Raw genomic sequence first — 18,100 nt, forward strand, 5'->3', positions numbered from 1 at the left:
AGATTATTTCTTAAAAAGGTAAACATAGCTAGTATATGACCCAACCATTCTATCCCTGGGTATTTATCCAAGATAAATTAAAGCACATGTTCATACAAATACTTATATACTAATATCCACACAAGCTATATTTTTCCCCAGGCAAATGTGGAAATAACCAATACATAGCACATAATAAGAATAGTATTTTATTTAAAGGAAGATAATCAAAACTTTAAAGACATCTTGGTAGCTAAAACAATGGGGAAAAGTCAACCAAAGCATCCATATATGGGGAAAATTTAAAACTCTAGAAAGCAAAATAAACAAAGATATAGACAATAGAAGAAAAGAAGACATAAGAATATTAGAACATTTCAAAGAGTCACAAACAATAAAAAAAACTGCACATGAAAAGAATGAAAATACGGAGAATCCAAGTGAAGAACTGGAAGAATTTACCTTTAAAGGTATAAAGACTATTTACCTTTAAAGGTATAAAGACTTCTCAAGAGCGAACCTAAATGCTTAAAAGTCTGTGGAAATGCCTTCAAATCGAAATAAAACATTCTTTGTTCAATTTGGAATTAATTTTTTTTTAACATTTATTCATTTTTGAGAGACAGAGATAAAGCATGACAGGGGGAGGGGCACAGAGAGAGAGGGAGACACAGAATCTGAAGTAGGCTCCAGGCTCCCGAGCTGTCAGCACAGAGCCCAACGGGGGACTTGGACCCATGAGCTGCAAGATCATGACCTGAGCTGAAGTCAGATGCTTAACCAAATGAGCCACCCAGGTGCCACTGTTCAATTTGGCATAAAATCCAGATAACCATTAAATGGTATAAGATTGGGACAAAGATATTTTCAGACCAGCAATATTCCCTGTGCCCTTTCTCAGTAAGCTACTGAAGATATGCTTCACCAAAGCAAGGGAGAAAGAATGTGTAGGGTCCACATGCAGAGGCTAGCAGGCAGCTAGTCCAGAGTGAGATAGGAATACGGGGTGCTCCAGAAGGGATGTCCCCAGGAAAGAAATTGGAACTAATTGATTACTTACATGACTTTGCAGAAAATAATACTCTGTTCCAGACACTGGGAAGAATTAGTGATAAGGAAACCAAATAAGAAGGAATCAATTATACAAAACAGTTATTATTTCCAGGGAAAACAGAAAGTTGTTCAAGAAATAAATATTGTCTTGGTACTTTGTTTGGCTGAAGCCTGAATAAAACTATTATTATCCTTTAAATCATTAATTGGATTACTGAAAATTAATATTAAATAGTTTGATGAAAAACTATTGGGAAAAAAATTGAATACTGTAGTTTGGCTGGACAGAAAAATTGCATCAAATCTTTCATATTAGGAACTAAATAATGTCTACATTTGATAAGACAAAATAAACATTATCTAGAAATGATTAATAGATTTAGAAATATATTTAATTATCTATTAACTGATTTAGATGTAATTCTTCTGCAATCAATACTGGCTTAACAAATGGGGTGTGGTTTTTGCTCACAAAACAATAAATACAGAAGCAGTCAGTCCAGGCATGGACAGTAGCTCAATAATAAGGGGCCAAGATTTCTGTGACCCTGTAAGCCTTTCTTTCAGGTCAGTCACAAAGTAACAACAAGCTATAGCCATAGCTTCTGTATGGCAGGCTGGAGGAAGGAGGAAGGACAGAAAGCAAAAGACAGCATTTGAAACAAATTTTAAACCTAATCTGACAATGTGATGACCATCCATTTTTGCAAGAGAAACCGGGAAATGCAGTTTTTTAGCTGGACATGGTGTCAACTTCAAAACTGAGACTTCATTAGTTAATAAAATAGAGAGAAAATGGATGTTACAGGGGCAGCTTGCAGTCTCTACTGCAGGGCTAAGTATCAAGATAAAAACAGCTAAAATATAGTTGAAAGTGATTTGGAACTGGGTCTCAGGAGGTAAGAGGATAATAGAAGCTGCATTTTTGCTGTAATCCTTATAATCCATCTGAACTTTAACACCATAAACATGTATTATTGTGGAAAAAAATAAAGACTAGAATTGCCCTTAATATATAAAATAACACAATGATAAAGAGAAGGAAAAATAACACCATAATGTACAAAATAAAAGTGTCACAAATGTCACACAGAACAAAAGAATGACAGAATTGAGCCAATAAAAAACACGTTGGTACTGTGAACAGAAAAGAACATGGGCCTTAGCTGTTGATATCATATTCTTATTGCAATAGCAACTTGATTTCCACAAAATATAATCGAACACATTATATAGTGCTTCTTAATTGGGTGTTATTGGTTTTTAATTTTGTTAGTACTTAATTTATACATTTGGTTTGGTTTTAAGTGGAATGAGAACCATAAACATAAGGAATTTACACATAGCTTCATCTTTGGGCATTTGTAACATTATCAAAACAGTCTGAGTCAACACTGGAGTTCCATAAGTAAAATTTTCCTTAAAAAGAAATCTGTATGTTAGTTTGCCTTGATATCCTAGGATTACTGCCTTCATGGGAGGCAGTTTCTTTTCTCATTTAACTTATCATATTATTTCTACTCATGTTGCTTTATATCCATAATTTCTATTTCTTAACATTTAAAGATGGATAGGGTAAGAGAAGCAGGACCAAAGACAGATTTGGGTATGTAAACTTTGTAGTTATTTCACCTTTCACAAAGTACTAACCTGCATTTATATGTCCTCATTTAGAAATTGGGCATAACTATGTCTAGCCCAAATTTGAGTGGAGACTAAAACACCAACCTCAGTACTTTGCACAAAGCAGGGGCTTGATAAACAAATTTTTGCTCACAAAAGATAGAATTATTAACCTTATATATAGTGATACATTGAAAAATCTAGTATGAAATCCATTTATGAGGATGAAAAGCTTATAACCCTTTGGTCAACATGAAAATGGGGTGTTCTCAAATACATTTACATCTCTTCTTTTCATCTCAGTGGGAATTAATGTCAGTTTGAACTAGTTACTTGTAGTTTTCCTCTTCCAATAGTTCTTGGATCTATTAAATTATAATTCTTCCTATTTTGCTCTGTCTTCTAAAAATCAATATAAACTTATTTCACTCTGTCTTATTAAATTGGAAACTTGCTAGATACGAGACATCAAAATTGACCCAGAAACCAGCTGTCCTAAAATTGGATTATCTCCTGCCTTACGCTGGTCCCACGAAGAACACATGGATGACACAGCACAAACCAAAAAAAAAAAAAAAAAAAAGGCGGGGGGAGCAGCAGGACAGAAGAGCTAAAAGAAAGTCTGAACTGTTCTTCCCAGGAAGCAGACAGCAAAAGTTTCACGTGGAATTTCTCTAGAAAATTTGTTCACTGTATCTATAAATATCCCGGCCCTCAAAATCATCGCTATCATCCTCAATATTATGATCCAGTATCCCTGTACTTCATTTTTATAATTTAATTTTTACAGTCTGTGCAAATAACTTTTACATACATGAATTGCCCCTCGATTTACAGAAAATAGCACAATTAATATGTGGCAGGCCCAGGATTCAAATCCATTATTCTGCTTCACAGCAACCTAGTGTAGCCTCCACAGTGAAAGAGAGAGGGTGAGAGGTCATTGACCTACCAGGCTGATGAAATCAAATTGTGTGCAGGAGGGGACTCTCAGCTATGGACAGAAAGGGACAGGAAAAGGAGTCCACCGAAGAATAAAAAGGTACAGATATCTCCCACCGGATGGATTCCTAGACTGTTAGCATTTCTTACACCTTTAACAGGAAGAGAAGCCTCAAACTCAATCTTTACAGAGTTGGGCTTGGCATATTTTAATGAGCAGTGGATATGTTCAAATCTGTAAGACACCTTGCTCACAGCAACAGAGGAAAATAAGAGTCAAGCTAAGAAAAAAGACCATATGATCTCTCCAAAGCACAGAAATAAGACCATGTGCTTAAAAGGAATAGAAATTCAGGGTCATGGCTAACTGTTAAAGTGCTGCAGCCTGCTGGGGGGAGCATGTCTGCTTACTGCCAAGGGAGGAATAGCAGAATTTATTAGTAGAGATCAATAGTGAGACAAAGAAGCCACAAATGACAGTTAAAAAAAATACACAAAACTACAGACCCACTGAAAGACTATTCAAAGTCAAGTAAGTATTCGTATTCAAATACTTACTCAGCTATTACAAAGTGAAGCTGTATTCCTGGTTAATCATTTGAAAATATCACTCCCAATAAGGAAAACCTGTCATTTCTTCAGATAAAATATATGGGGAAAAATTACATCTTCATAAGACAGAGTTAATTGGTTTTATGGTATAGCTGATGGGCCAGTTATCGATTTTTATTGTTTCTCATCTTCAAGTGGACCCTTCACTGTACGCTCTGCGATAAACAAGGGAAGTCCTGCAAAACTGTTCCTTTAAAGTGAGCATAATGAAGAACTTTCTCAGCAGGGGGCACCAGAGAGACATCACAAGAGGAAGAAGCTTTCCAAATTTTCCTGTATAGGCCAGGGGGTCAGCCTTGTGAGTATGAAAACATTCTGCTGAGCCTGTCCCAGCCACTGGCTGAGAGCACAGTCCCCTCTACAACCTTGCATCCTACAGCTAGCAATAACCTTTCCCCGGTCCTATAGACATAGAAACCAGACCCCTCCCACACACACACCCCCACACAACTTTTACTCTGAAGGCCTCTGCCCTCCTAGCTCCGGGACCGTGCTGTGGTCTGCAGGGTCACACGCCAAGCAGTCCTTCGAACCCCACACCCATGGAAGCCTGCATGTCCTAAAGGCCATCTACTTTGGCCGGCACCAGACTCACTGCACACCCACATCACCAGCCTCCGACCACCTGCTTGCTGGCCTGCCTGCCCAGGAACTGCGGACAGGTGTAGGCCGGGCCAAACCAGTAAACACTTCTGCTGCCCGGTGGGCCGAACGACTTCTCCAACAAGGTCCAAACCTCTTCCAAGTGCGTCCTTCCTTGGTTACTCTCCCTCAACCCTAGGGTAACATATGAAGTTGCTTTATATCCCACAGTGTCTCTTTCATCATAGCTAATAATTCTTTATGTTAACTTCACTTGTTTAACTTGTGGCATAGTTTCTGTCTCCCGATCAAATGCAAACTACCGCAGTGTGAAAAATAGGAAAGAAGAAAGCGAAACCTAAAATCAAGAAATATGCTTGGGGCGCCTGGGTGGCTCAGTCGGTTAAGCATCCAACTTCGGTTCAGGTCATGGTCTCACAGCTCATGAGTTTGAGCCCTATGTCAGGCTCTGTGCTGACAGCTCAGAGCTTGAAGCCTGCTTCCAATTCTGTGTGTGTGTCTCGCTCTCTGCCCCCCCACCACTTGCGCTCTGTCTCTCTCTTTCTCTCTCTCTCACTCAAAAATAAATAAAACATTAAAAAAAAGAAATATGCATTAATTTATTAGATACTATATGCCAGAAAATGCCAGACAATTTAAATATATCATTTAATCCTCAGAATTCAGCAGAGTTAAGTATCTGAAGTTCAGGGAGATTAAATAACTTGCTAAGGTTTTTATAGCTTAGTAAGAGATAAAACCAAAAAAGAACAAAAGAAAAGCCCTTTAACTCTTGTCCATCTGAATACAAATAATTTTAACTTATGAACTTGAATGTTTATGAATTAAAAATAAGTATTTGTGAATTTATATGTTTATATTTGTAAAGTATATTTATATCTCTTTCTATATACCTATTTATCTAAATAACTCTGCATTTCTGCTCTGTAGAGAATGAACTATGTTAGAGAAGAGAAAGTTTGGGAGTAAAATTAGCCAGTCTGGATGGTTGATTAGGTAAGATACTGGTAACTATGGAAAGTGGAACTTATTATAAACACTCCTTAAAAAGTGACTGACTTTGGGACACCTGGGTGGCTCAGTTGGTTGAGCATCTGACTCTTGACCTTCATCTCAGGTCATGATCCCAGGGTTGTGGGACCAAGCCCCACATCAGACTCCACACTGAGCATGGAGCCTGCTTGAGGTTCTCTCTTTCTCCCTCTCTCCTCTGCCTGCACTCTCTCTCAAGAAAAAAAAAAATTGGATGACTTTGGAATCGCATTGGAATCACTGCAGGATTTCTCAGCAAAAACATGACAGAAAAAAAGCAGTATTTACAGCACATTAGTCATGAAATAATGGGTGCAGAGCATGGATTTGTAATGGAAAAGACAGAATTAGAAAATATTTTTGGATTTTTGTTGCATAAATTGAGGTAGGATGCTGAGGGTCCAGCATAGAACAGCAGCAATGGGCATCTAGGGAATCCACAGGATAGATTTATCACAAAAGGGTCAACACTAGGATTGGGCATCAGACTAAGAAAGAAGGATGAACAAATATCTGACTACTGGGAACATACTATAGAAGAATCTCTGGGAAATGCTTCACAAAGAACATGAGAGCCTTGGAAACATCAATATAAAAGTCATCTCCTTGTCTTGGGAAGCCTAAATGGTTAACAATATGATAAAGCCTTATCAACTGTTTATAAGCCAGGTATACCAAAGCAAGAGAAGATTATTATTTGATTGTCCCATGCATCCAATGTTTTTTTCTATGAATAAAACAGTAAAACAGTAAAAGGGCCAGAAACGTTTTCTTCTCCAGAGCACAGCTTTCTACAAAGACCTGTCTACAAGGCTCCAGCAACAGTTTTGTTATACACCCCCACTGACTGGACACAAATGTCAGTTCTAGAACCCAGAGCTATTCAGACAACTGAAAAACTCCACTTGTTACTTGGCTTTGTACTTTATAGAGAACCGAGAGAGTAAAACCCTTTGACCTGCCTCTTCTCTTAGTATTCTTGAATGTTTGTTTGATTGCCATCATAAATGACCAAAGTACTATGTTTCCCAGAAAGAAGAGATAACCCAAATTTTGTTCATTCCTACAATAAGAACATGGCACCGTAGAAAATAACAGAAGAGACGATTTTCCTGATAGACATGTTCAATTTGGGATATGCTAAGCATACTGTAATTTTAGGGAAAATAACCAGCAAGCAGAGAGAAAAATACAACTTGAGCTCAAGTGACAGACTTGAAGGACCATCTGTAGAGAAATTACTGTACTATATGTATGTCCAGAACCACAAGGGAACATGTAGTTGTTATTTTAAGTCTCTCACCATATAGAGAAAACTGAACCACTGAGGCAGTTATTTCTGTTACTTTGGTACTTTTCCTAAGTGTATTAGGTGTTCCAGGAATAACAGAACCAAAAGGAAACATAAATATTATACATACATACACACTTAAGATCCCCTCTGGATTATATAATATTTTCTATATTAGAAAGAGATTTATAAGGGATTGGCCCATGGATTATCGAAGCTGAAAAGTGTCAAGCTACAGTGAGCAAACTGAAAATCCAGGAGACTTGACGGTGTGGTTCCAGTCCTAAGGCTGGCAAGTTCAAGACCCAGGTAGAGCCTATTTTTCAGTTAAACTGAAAAAAAATGATGTCCCAGTTCAAGGCTGAAAGGTAAGAGGAGTTCCCTTTTACTCTCAGAAGAGTCAGTCTTTTTGACCTATTCAGGCCTTTAACTGATTATACAGGGCCCAGCTACGTTAGCTAAGAGGGCAATCTGCTTTACTCAATTTACTAATTCAAATGTGAGTCTCATCCAGAAATACCTTCACAGACATACCCAGAATGATGTTTGATCACGTATCTGGGTGCCCTGTGGCCCAGTCAAGTTAACACAAACTTAGCCATCACAATAACAGAGATCATTAGTGGCAGATCCGAGAACAGAATTCAAGCCTTGGGGTTCAGTTCCAAAGCATACATTTGTTCTTCTTTTCAAGATAAGAGGTGGTAGATGTTGTCTGCTAAAAATGTTCGTTGTGTTTTTTTAGTAGGTCATACATATATGTACAAAATTCAAAAGGCACAAAATGGTACACAGTGAAAAATAAGACTCCATTCACCTCTGATGTTAGCCATCCAAATCCCTTTTGGAGATAGAAACACTGTTATTGGTTTCATATATATCTTATATGTCATTCTGCCCCATGTTTTTGTTTTTGGCTTTTTTAACTTAAAATGTCATGGAGATTTTATTAGTACACATAAAATTCTTAGCTGTTCACTGTATGCTGATGAAGCAATTTATTTAACTAATCTCTTCCTACAAAAATATTATTACATAAAAATCATTTTATGCTCCTGCCAGCATATCTACATTATATAAATGTGATACATACTAAAGATAGAACATAGAAATGGAATTACCAAGTCAAAAACATTTTATTTCTTTTTGTGAAACATAACGTCTAATTGCTCTCAATACAAATTGAACCAATGTACTTTACCATAAAAAATAGGAAGTGTCTGTTTCCCCAAACACTTGCCAACACAGCTTATAATCAAGCATTCTGGTCTTTCCTACCCAAATAATTTTTACATGTTATCACTGTAATTTTAATTTACATATATCTTACTGAGAACTTGAGCACCATTTCAAATGTTTAAAAGATATTTATATTTCCCTTGCTATCAATTATCTGATATCGCAATCTGATATTGCAATTACCTGAAATGGGCAATATCACTTGCCCTTTTTTTGGTTAAACATTTATAGTAGTTCTCTGTAAGTTAAGGAAACTAACTTTTTGGTGTGCAAAAGAATGTAATCAAATTCTGGTATCTCTTTTAACTCAGTATTGCTAGACTTCCATGTTAGAAGCAGATTTTCTTAATTTTTGTTTTTCAGAGAATGAACCAAAGTGCAGTTCTGGGCACAGGAGGAATCTGATAAGACTGAGGAATGAGTCCCGTGACCATATTTCTGGGAAAGCAATGCTGCACAGGGTATCCATCCATCCATTCCGCTCCTGTCACCAGAACTCTCATGTCTGGGAAATTCTGTCAAGAAAATTCTGCTTGCTCAGTTCCTACCAATCAACTGATTAAAGAACACCTCTTCCCAAGGTAAGGACTTAAGGATCCGTATTACAGAGAAATCACTAAGAGCACAGGCTCTGTAACCAGGCTCTTTGAGAAACCCAGGGAGACACCACCTTAAACCCAGAAATCATGGTTGTGATCTCTATTGATAAGTCAGCGCTCTGCCATGTACTTCCTGAAGATGAAATAGAACAGCACGTAACCTCTGTACATTCTTCCCCAAAACTCAAAATCCCAATCTAATGAAAAGTACCTCAGACAAATCGGAATTGCGAGACATTCTACGAAACACCTGGCCACCACCCTTCAAAAGTGTCAAGGTCATGAGAAATTGGAAAGACTGAGAAAGTGTCACAGATTAGAGGAGCCTAAGCAGACATGATAACTAAATGTAATGTGGTATCCTGGTCTATTTTCTGGAAAATAAAAAAGGACAGTACCAGAATATCTGGTGAAATCACAATAAAATCCATAGCTTATTTTAAAAAAACAAGATAAAACCATTTGTATATCCTTCCAGACATTTTTATTAACTCAGACTACTTTTTAACATGCTTTTTCATTAGTCTATGTCAATAAATAACCACGTCTGTGATTTTAATATTTAAGTAGAATTTAATCTTGTGCATTGTATGTATATCAGAATTTGTGTAGTCAGTCTCTACTGCAGGATAGGCAGGTTATTTATATTTGTCAATAATATAAAGAAACTATAGTGAAAATCTTCACATATCTGTATTTCTTTAAGAAAAGTCCTAAAATCCTCTAAGAAGCCTGAGTCCAAAATGAGGCACATTTCTAAAGCTTTTTCTAGGTACTGCGAACTTGCCTTTTTTAAAATGTTTTGAGAGTGCCCATTTCCCTCAACAATGGTGGGTAGCAGTTTTGTTTTTGCTTTTATCAAAATAGGAGGCCCCCAAAAAATGCTGTTTATTTTTACTTATGTGATTACTAATGAGATAATTGCTTTTTGATGATGACAGTGACTCTCCCGAAACTTTTTTTTTTTTTTTGTATTCAGCTATTGTTTTCTTTTCTGAAAATTTCCCATTTCTGGCTTTCAAAGTTATTACAACTTCAGTGTCAGGGTCTATGGAAAGGTTCTTGCAAAGAAATCCTTGCTACAGCTCTAAAAATAACAGGAGGCACATTCCTAAGTTTCCTTAAATAGGGATGTCAGATATTCTATAGAAAACTCTGACAAGACACTTCTACTTTAACAAAGAATACACATCTGCTATCTAACCTCATTCATCATTGAGTACTTGGAAGCACAGGGCACTTATTTTTAAAGATAAATCAAGAATGAAAAAATGAGGAAAAATTATTTTACAGCTCATATTGTAAATGTTTGGGAGAAAAGATATATTTAGGCTGAGAGGTCACCTGTGGTGGGTATATTTGCCCTCTCAAATAGTTCCTCATAGCAAGGTAGGTGTGAGTTGCCCGTTAACTGAATATAACAATACTTAAAGACATGAATTTTAGCTAAAATCCCTTTTTTTATTTTCAAAGCCAGGGAGACTGGCTCTGAGCCCCATACCAGATACTTTGCCAGACCCAAGAACGCTGTAAAACAAACCAAGCTCTCCTCAGCCTCTAACTTGGGATCACTTCCATTCCCATCACCTCTAAAAAGTTTGGTGTTAGGTGGTTAGGCATATAGATGACCTGACCTAAATAATGTTCAAACACTTTATTTGAGGCTTTTATCCAGTACTTTTTAAAATGTTAACCAACTGTATATCACATTTCCCTTTTCTTATTGCTCTAATAAAACTTCCTGTTAGAAGCAATTTTTATCCCCACCTATCCTGCAAAAAGCAACCTTATATCAATGGAATGCCGTTCAGAAACTTCCCTTCTCATTTCTCTGGATTCAAATGAGAGTGAAACACTTGCTAAATAACACAATTAAAACAAAGTATTTAATGCATACAGTAATAAAAGGTGATTTGATCATGGTTTACATTTATTTTGCGAAGAAGTGTGGTCATATTGTGTGCAAAAAAAAATAAAATTAATAAACTTAATTCCCAAAGAAAGTAGCTGCTGTTGCTTAGACTTAGAATCTAGGAGGTCCCCTGGGTTCAATATCCAGTAAGACTTAGACTGAAGCCAAAAATATTTATTGCAGCAGAACCAGTAGGAACTGGTGGCTGCAGGGGTGGAGGATTAACCGGCCCCCTCCCCCCCACCAATGATCTTCATCACCTTTTTCAATGTCAAGCCATCTCAAATCAGCATAAAATCTAACTTAACAATATTGCTTAAGGGGATGTTCCCTAAATACCCTCAACCAGATTGTTACCCTGAAGCTCCTCCTATCTAGAAGCGTAGAGCTTCCTTTGATCATAGCCAGGCAATCCAGTGGGCATCCCAAAGGACTCTCCAAGAAGCCAGGGAACATCTTGACAACTGTTATTTATTCAACATGTTTAAGCAACATAGGGAATTTGCATGTTCCCCATCACTCACCATATCAGGACTCTAACTGCCAGGATCACGGTTCTTCAGGAAGGCTCTAAAATTAATGGAGACTTAGTGTTAACAAACTCCGAGGAATCAAATTTAGTTACAATTAGAATGATTAAAATATATAACCTGATGCATATACCCCTAATTCAACTAGAGAATTCTCAGAACATTTCCAGAATTTTCTAGGGTTCCTTAGCACAAGAGGTAAGGTCAGAAGACTTTATTTGGTGTCATGGGCCCAACACTAGCTAAGTGATCTGGAGACAATCACCACCTTTTATGTACCTCAATTTCTCATCCCCCCAACCAAAAAATTAAAATTAAAAAACAAAAGCTGAGGTTGATCATTTCTAAGTTCATAGTTCATTTCTGCTCAACATTTCTATGAATATACAAATCTATAAATCACTTAATTTTCATGTCAACTTTTCCTTCTTAAAAAGACAACAACAGCACTTGCTAAATTTCAGTGGTTTGAATTATTATTAATTTAGAATGTAGTCATCCTCAGGGTGCCTGGGTGGCTCAGTCGGTTGAGCATCCAACTTCGGCTCAGGTCATGATCTCATGGCTCGTGGGTTCAAGTCCCACATCGGGCTCTGTGCTGACAGCTCAGAGCCTGGAGCCTGCTTTGGAGTTTGTTTCTGCTCTCTGCCCCTCCCCTGCTCATTCTCTCTGTCTCTCTCTCTCAAAAATCAATAAACATTAAAAAAAAAAATTAGAATGTAGTCATCCTCTACTAGGACAATTCCAAAGTGTGAACACCGATTCCTTCATTGAAGAAAACAGACTTTACACAACCCCAGCACTTTCTTGTATAAGTTAACTTTCATCAAAGAATGAGGAAGTATGTTCCAAAGGTCCCCATTTCCAATGGACCTGTGAATTAAAATACCATGTTTTGTTGCTTTATGTGGCATGTCAGGGTGACCACAGTGTAGAATGCTCATCATGTGATCAAACAGGAAGTCTACCTCAACATTGCAGGCTATTGTGGGTCAAGATACTGAGACCATAGTGGATTGAAATAATCCAATGGATAGCTTCTTCTGTTATCTCAAATAAATATTAATAAGAGGACTTTTTTGGTAAAGAAAGACACTATGTAAAGTTATTTATTTTATCACTAATATTTTACCACTGAATCTCCAAAGATTCACATCTTCACAGTCCCTTTTCTTCTTCCAAATTTCAAAGTTTCTTTTTAATTGAAGTGACTCTATCAAATTAAAAAAAAATGTACATAACTTGGAAACATGATTGTTTGCTGGAAGTGTTCAGTCCTGAGAAAAATGACAACTAATAAGCCCACTTTGTAAGCCCTTCAATCACCTAGTTGAACATAGAAAATGTCTGTGGTTGTTTCAAGCTGGCGTATGGTTATAGCTCTTCTTGCAGTATTAGGTTAAGTCAAATGAAACTGTCAATATTCACCTGTCTTTGAAATATAAACTTTTATCTGTTATCTGATCCTTTTATTGTCCATGAAGAAAAATACAAAAGTTAACTGTGAAACTTCTGAACAGCCAATGCACACAGCTAAGCTAGCATATAAATGAGTAGAAAAACTTGCAGAATCGTTACATATTTTGTTATAAATTTATTCTTAAAAAACAAACAGAAAAACAAAAATCACCTTTATAACACCATCAGCTCCAAAATGAGGAGCACAAATGGCAAACAGTTTAAGAAAAGAAGGTCTCACAGAATTGTGCAGTAGCTGATGATGTGTTCAGGGTGAACAATAGCCCTTATCGGTTTTTATTCCTATAGTTTTTTTTTAATTTTTTAATGTTTATTCATTTTTGAGAGTGAGACAGAGACAGAACATGAATGGGGTAAGTGCGGAGAGAGAGGGCAACACAGAATCCAAAGCAGGCTCCAAGCTATCAGCAAAGAGCCCGACACGGGGCTCAAACCCACAAACCATGAGATCATGACCTGAGCCGAAGTCAGACACTTAACCGACTGAGCCACCCACGTGCCCCTATTCCTATAGTTTTAAACATAGTAAGTATGGCTGAAACTGTGTTAATCCCCAAATATCTTTTTTCTTAATCAATCACATTTCTGCTGAAAATTCTTGTATCTTATTGGATAATTCTTTGCAAATTATTTGTATCATCACCAAGGAGTTTGTAAACGAATATGCTTTGCTTTGCATGTTTAAGTAAAATACCAACAAAACAATAATATGACAAGTAGGACAAAAAGCTTTAAGACTGTTTAAACCAAATCTCTCACCCAGTTAAGAAATTCAAGTATGAATTTTTCAACATTTTATAATGCAGCAATTAATGGTTTCATAATCAATATATCAGCGATATATGGTTTCCTGTAACTATTAGCTGCCTATTTTCTAATAAAACTGACCTTCCTAGACATACAATTCCCAGATATACTTTACTAAATTATCTTCTTTTACAAGAGATTTACTTTCTGAGTTAGTTCTAATAATGACCTTAAAAGGACCACAAATATTTTCTACTTGCTTTTTTTGGTTTCATTGTCTTATTTTTCCTAACGTTTTTTTTTTATTGCAATTTCTGTTGAATTTACTTCAAAGTGCACATGCTTGAGATTTAAATGTCACTAAGAGAATTATAATAGTACCTAGCAGTTATGAATAATTTTCTATACACCAGAACTGTGTTAATGACAAAAATACATTATTGCATTTAAACAAATGTTGAATTCATGCTTAGTATTTTCTCATACCAATAATAGAACAGTTTAATTTAAACTCATTTGACTGGAGAATCAAATAAAATTCACATTATAATAAAATTCTAAGCACAAGTATACCCCACACATCTTAGAGTCATTTAAATTTTTTTATTAGAATTGTACTGAATCCATATATTGCTTTAAAAGTAACAAACTTTTGTAATATGAACTCTCTCCACGCATGCCCATTGAATTTATTTATTTAATCATATTAAGTTTTGTAACTTCCTTCTTACACATTTCTTATAAAATTTATCTGGATATCTTACATATATTGCTTATTGGTAAATGCAATGTTTGCTATCAGATTTTCTAATTTATTATTATTAATCAAACCCTACAGTTTTTTTAAGCTCACACACTGTACTAAGGGCCTTGGAATAACCATCTTATTTTATCTTACAAAAACCAAATGTGGTATGTATTATTATCAGCCTCTCTTTACAGGAAAGAAAACTGAGACTCAGAAAATTCAAATAGCTGTAGGTCATAAAACTAAGACTAGCAGATTCAATCTCTAGTCCCTCTTAATTTTAGCTTAGATTTTCTGAAATTTAGCTTAGCAATTTCACAAAAGACAATAATCTGAGAAGTTCACAAAAGCCAATAATTTGAGAAGCCTAATACCTATGTCAGAATTTTAGGTATACTCTATCTTTAAGGAAGCAGAGATTGCTTTTGCATTGGTCAGTTTACTTTGGCTACATGGACAAGACAAATACCTGATAATACATACATATCATAAAGCTTATGGTCTAAAGAAGCTGAAATACATCTTAAAGTATTATTTATATCATTGAATACTAGGATTTTCTGGGGCTCCTGGGTAGCTCAGTTGGTTGAGTGTCCAAATCTTGATTTCGACTCAGGTGATGATCCCGGGGTCATGGGATCAAGCCCCGTGTCTGGCTCCACACTGAGTGTAGAACCTGCTTAAGATTCTCTCTCTCCCTCTGCTCCTTGCCCCTGCTTGCACTCTCTCTCTCCCTCAAAAAAAAAAAAAAAAAAAAAAAGGCAAAAAACAAACTAGAACTTTCTTCTGAAACTGTGGCTTGCTTGCTTATTTATTTATTTTTACCTTATCTGTAAGATTTGTTAGAAGAAAGCCATGACACCACTCACAGTGGCAAACAATGTATGCTCAATGAATATATGTGGACCATGTCTCCATATTTAACAATTTAATTTAAAAAAATACAAATGACCCCAGATATATTCTTATGATTTTAAGTTAAGTTTGAAATAGAGAGGAATATGCTTTCCTAAAATGTATTTTAGCTTCCTTTGGTTATGAGAAAGAGGAATATGAAATAAAAGGGTGGTAAGAAAGGATGTTAATATACCAGGATAAGAGGTCAAGGGAGGAACACGTATGTTTAAATATAATGAGAGGAGTCCAGGACAGCATCTTGGGGTCAGAAAGTAAAGGTGGATGAAGAGAAGAAGCAGTAGGTTCCTAAAAGTCAGGCAAAGAATACAATAAATTAAAATAAGCTGGGAAGGGAAAATAGAATGGTTTTCCCATTTATATCTCTCTTACTGCTATAACAAAGAAAAATATTGTTTTGTATATTTTATCTTCTACCCAGCCATCTCAGTAAATCTCATATTAATTTTTTTAAACAGACTTCTTTTTAGGAGCACTTTTAGGTTCACAGCAAAATTGAGATGATACAGAGGTTTCCCATATACCCCTTCCTCCCACATACACGCAGCCTCCCCAACTATCAAAATTTGTCACCAGAGTGATACATGTGTTACAACTGATGAACTTTCACTGACACACCGTTATCACCCACATTCCATAGTTTGTCTTAGGTTTCACTCTTGGTGTTGTGCATTCTATGCATTTGGACAAACGTACCCACCATGATAGAATCAGAGAGTTTTTCATTGCCCTAAAGATCCTCTGCGCACTGCCTATTCGTCACTCCCTACCCTCAACCCCTGGCAACCACTGGACACTTTTACTGTCTCCATTTTTTTTTGCCTTTCCACAATGTCATAGAGTTAGAATCCTACAGTACTTAGCTTTCTCAGATTGGCTTCTTTCACTTAGTAACATGCATTTGAGGTTCCTCCGTATCTTTTCTTAACTTGAAAGCTCATTTCTTTTAGCGCTAAATAAAATTCTATTGTCTGGATGAGTCAGTTTATTTACCTATTCACCTACTTAAGGACATCTTGGTTGTTTCCAAGTTTGGGCAATTATGAATAAAGCTGCTATAAACATCCATGTGCAGGTTTTTGTATTAACATATAAGGTTTCAACTCATTTGGGTAAATGCCAAGGAGTACAATTGCTAGAACATATAGTAAGGGTGTGATTAGTTTTGTTTAAAAAATGGTCAATTTGCTTTCCCCCCAGCAATAAACAAGGGTTCCTGCTGCTCTACATCCTTGCCAGCATTTGGTGCTGTTAGTGTTCCAGATTTTGGCGATTCCAACAGGTATGTAGTACTATCTCCTTATTGTCTTAATTTGCAATTCCCTAATGACACATAATGTTAACCATATTATCATATGCCATGTGCATATCATCTTTGATAAAGAATCTGTGCAGGCCCTCGGTGTGACTTCATTTTCAAAGAAAAACTCCAGTTCTTCAAACTCTGTGACTCCAATGAACCTAGAGCATTTGACTATAAGGAAAGCAGTCTTCATTGTCATTGGCTCAATTCCTGTCTGTTTGTCCTCTGAACTTCTGAACATTCTGGCATTCAATAGTGTTCTAGATTTTTGTTGTGATCACCAGTTTAGTAAAGAAAATATGCCTTGTCAGAGTAGTATGAAAGCACCATCTCGAAACCACAAGAGATCTAATGATTTCAGTTCCCAGAGCCTTATCGCTCCAAGACCTTGAATTAAAGAAAGGAGCTCGGCAAATCGTCACTCTTCCTATATGGATTACTTTTCATTAAAATAATCTCCACACTTTGGTTAAAATTTTTCAAATAACCCTAAACTGACCCTAGCTGAAAAACACAGATAGATAGATCAGATGATGATAGATAGACAGACAGACAGAATAAAGGAAGGAATGAAGGAAGGAACAAAGGAATGAAGGAAAAAAGGGAGGGAGGGAAATTCATATCTGTAATCACTGTTTTATTACATTTCACAAAAAGCCTGATTGCACATTTCATAAGACTTTTTCAGATGAATAATGCAGCAGACACAGAGCTGCACCAGCTTTTCTTTCTAGCTTGAATAAACTCTTGAAGTACTTTTATCCTTCTGTATTTGTTGGTTTGTTTTGTATTGCTACCATATTATACATTATAGTTAAACAATACATTTTTATTAAGTACCAAGAATGTCCTATATATAATTGTCCATGATTACCACATTTGGTCCATATAATTCCCATTTCTGCCTTGTTGATATCATTGAGTAATACATCACACACATAAACTGCGGTGTGGCACAATCATGAGGTATACAATAATCCTATGCATTGTTGGGCTGCCCATGCCCTTAGCAGCAACATATACATTCTGCAGACCTGAAACCTACATGCCTTTCCTTTCCCCCATTATATATAATACCAAGGAGCTCATTTTCATCATTCAGAAGAATAATGTTCTTCTCACTTGGAAACTTTTTTCTGATTTATAGCATAAGCTAGTCTTTTTCAGAATAAAAATGACTGCTTTAAATGGCACTTTTTAATAGTTCTTCCTCAGCAGGTCACTGAAGGTGGGAAAATATCACTTTGTTCATATCAGGCTTTGACAAAAACAGAGCTCTCTGGGATACAGTTTCTTCTAAACCTCTTTTTCATCCTCAAAATCCATAAGGAGAATAGCACTTCATACAGCTCTTACTGTTTATATAGTTAATAAACCATGGATTTGTGTTACTTAAGGACCAGAATATAAGAAATGCCAACAATCATAATAATGGGATAATGAAGGGTTAAAATTGAAATAGAACAAGAAACTACTCAGTACTGGTAGCTATA

The 18,100-nt window shown here is 36.3% G+C and overlaps 1 long non-coding RNA gene across 2 annotated transcripts in view; it reads right to left on the reverse strand.

Moving 5' to 3' along the window:
* Nucleotides 1–18,100, reverse strand: part of LOC144615824 (uncharacterized) — a 1,000,889-nt gene that overhangs the window by 570,390 nt on the left and 412,399 nt on the right. For both annotated transcript variants that reach the window (XR_013554435.1, XR_013554434.1), the window contains one exon: nt 11,410–11,455. This is a non-coding gene — a long non-coding RNA (uncharacterized LOC144615824). The remainder of the gene's footprint in view (nt 1–11,409; nt 11,456–18,100) is intronic.

Source organism: Panthera onca, chromosome A3 (genome assembly GCF_046562875.1).
Source record: "Panthera onca isolate mPanOnc1 chromosome A3, mPanOnc1 haplotype 2, whole genome shotgun sequence".
Lineage (NCBI taxonomy): Eukaryota > Metazoa > Chordata > Mammalia > Carnivora > Felidae > Panthera > Panthera onca.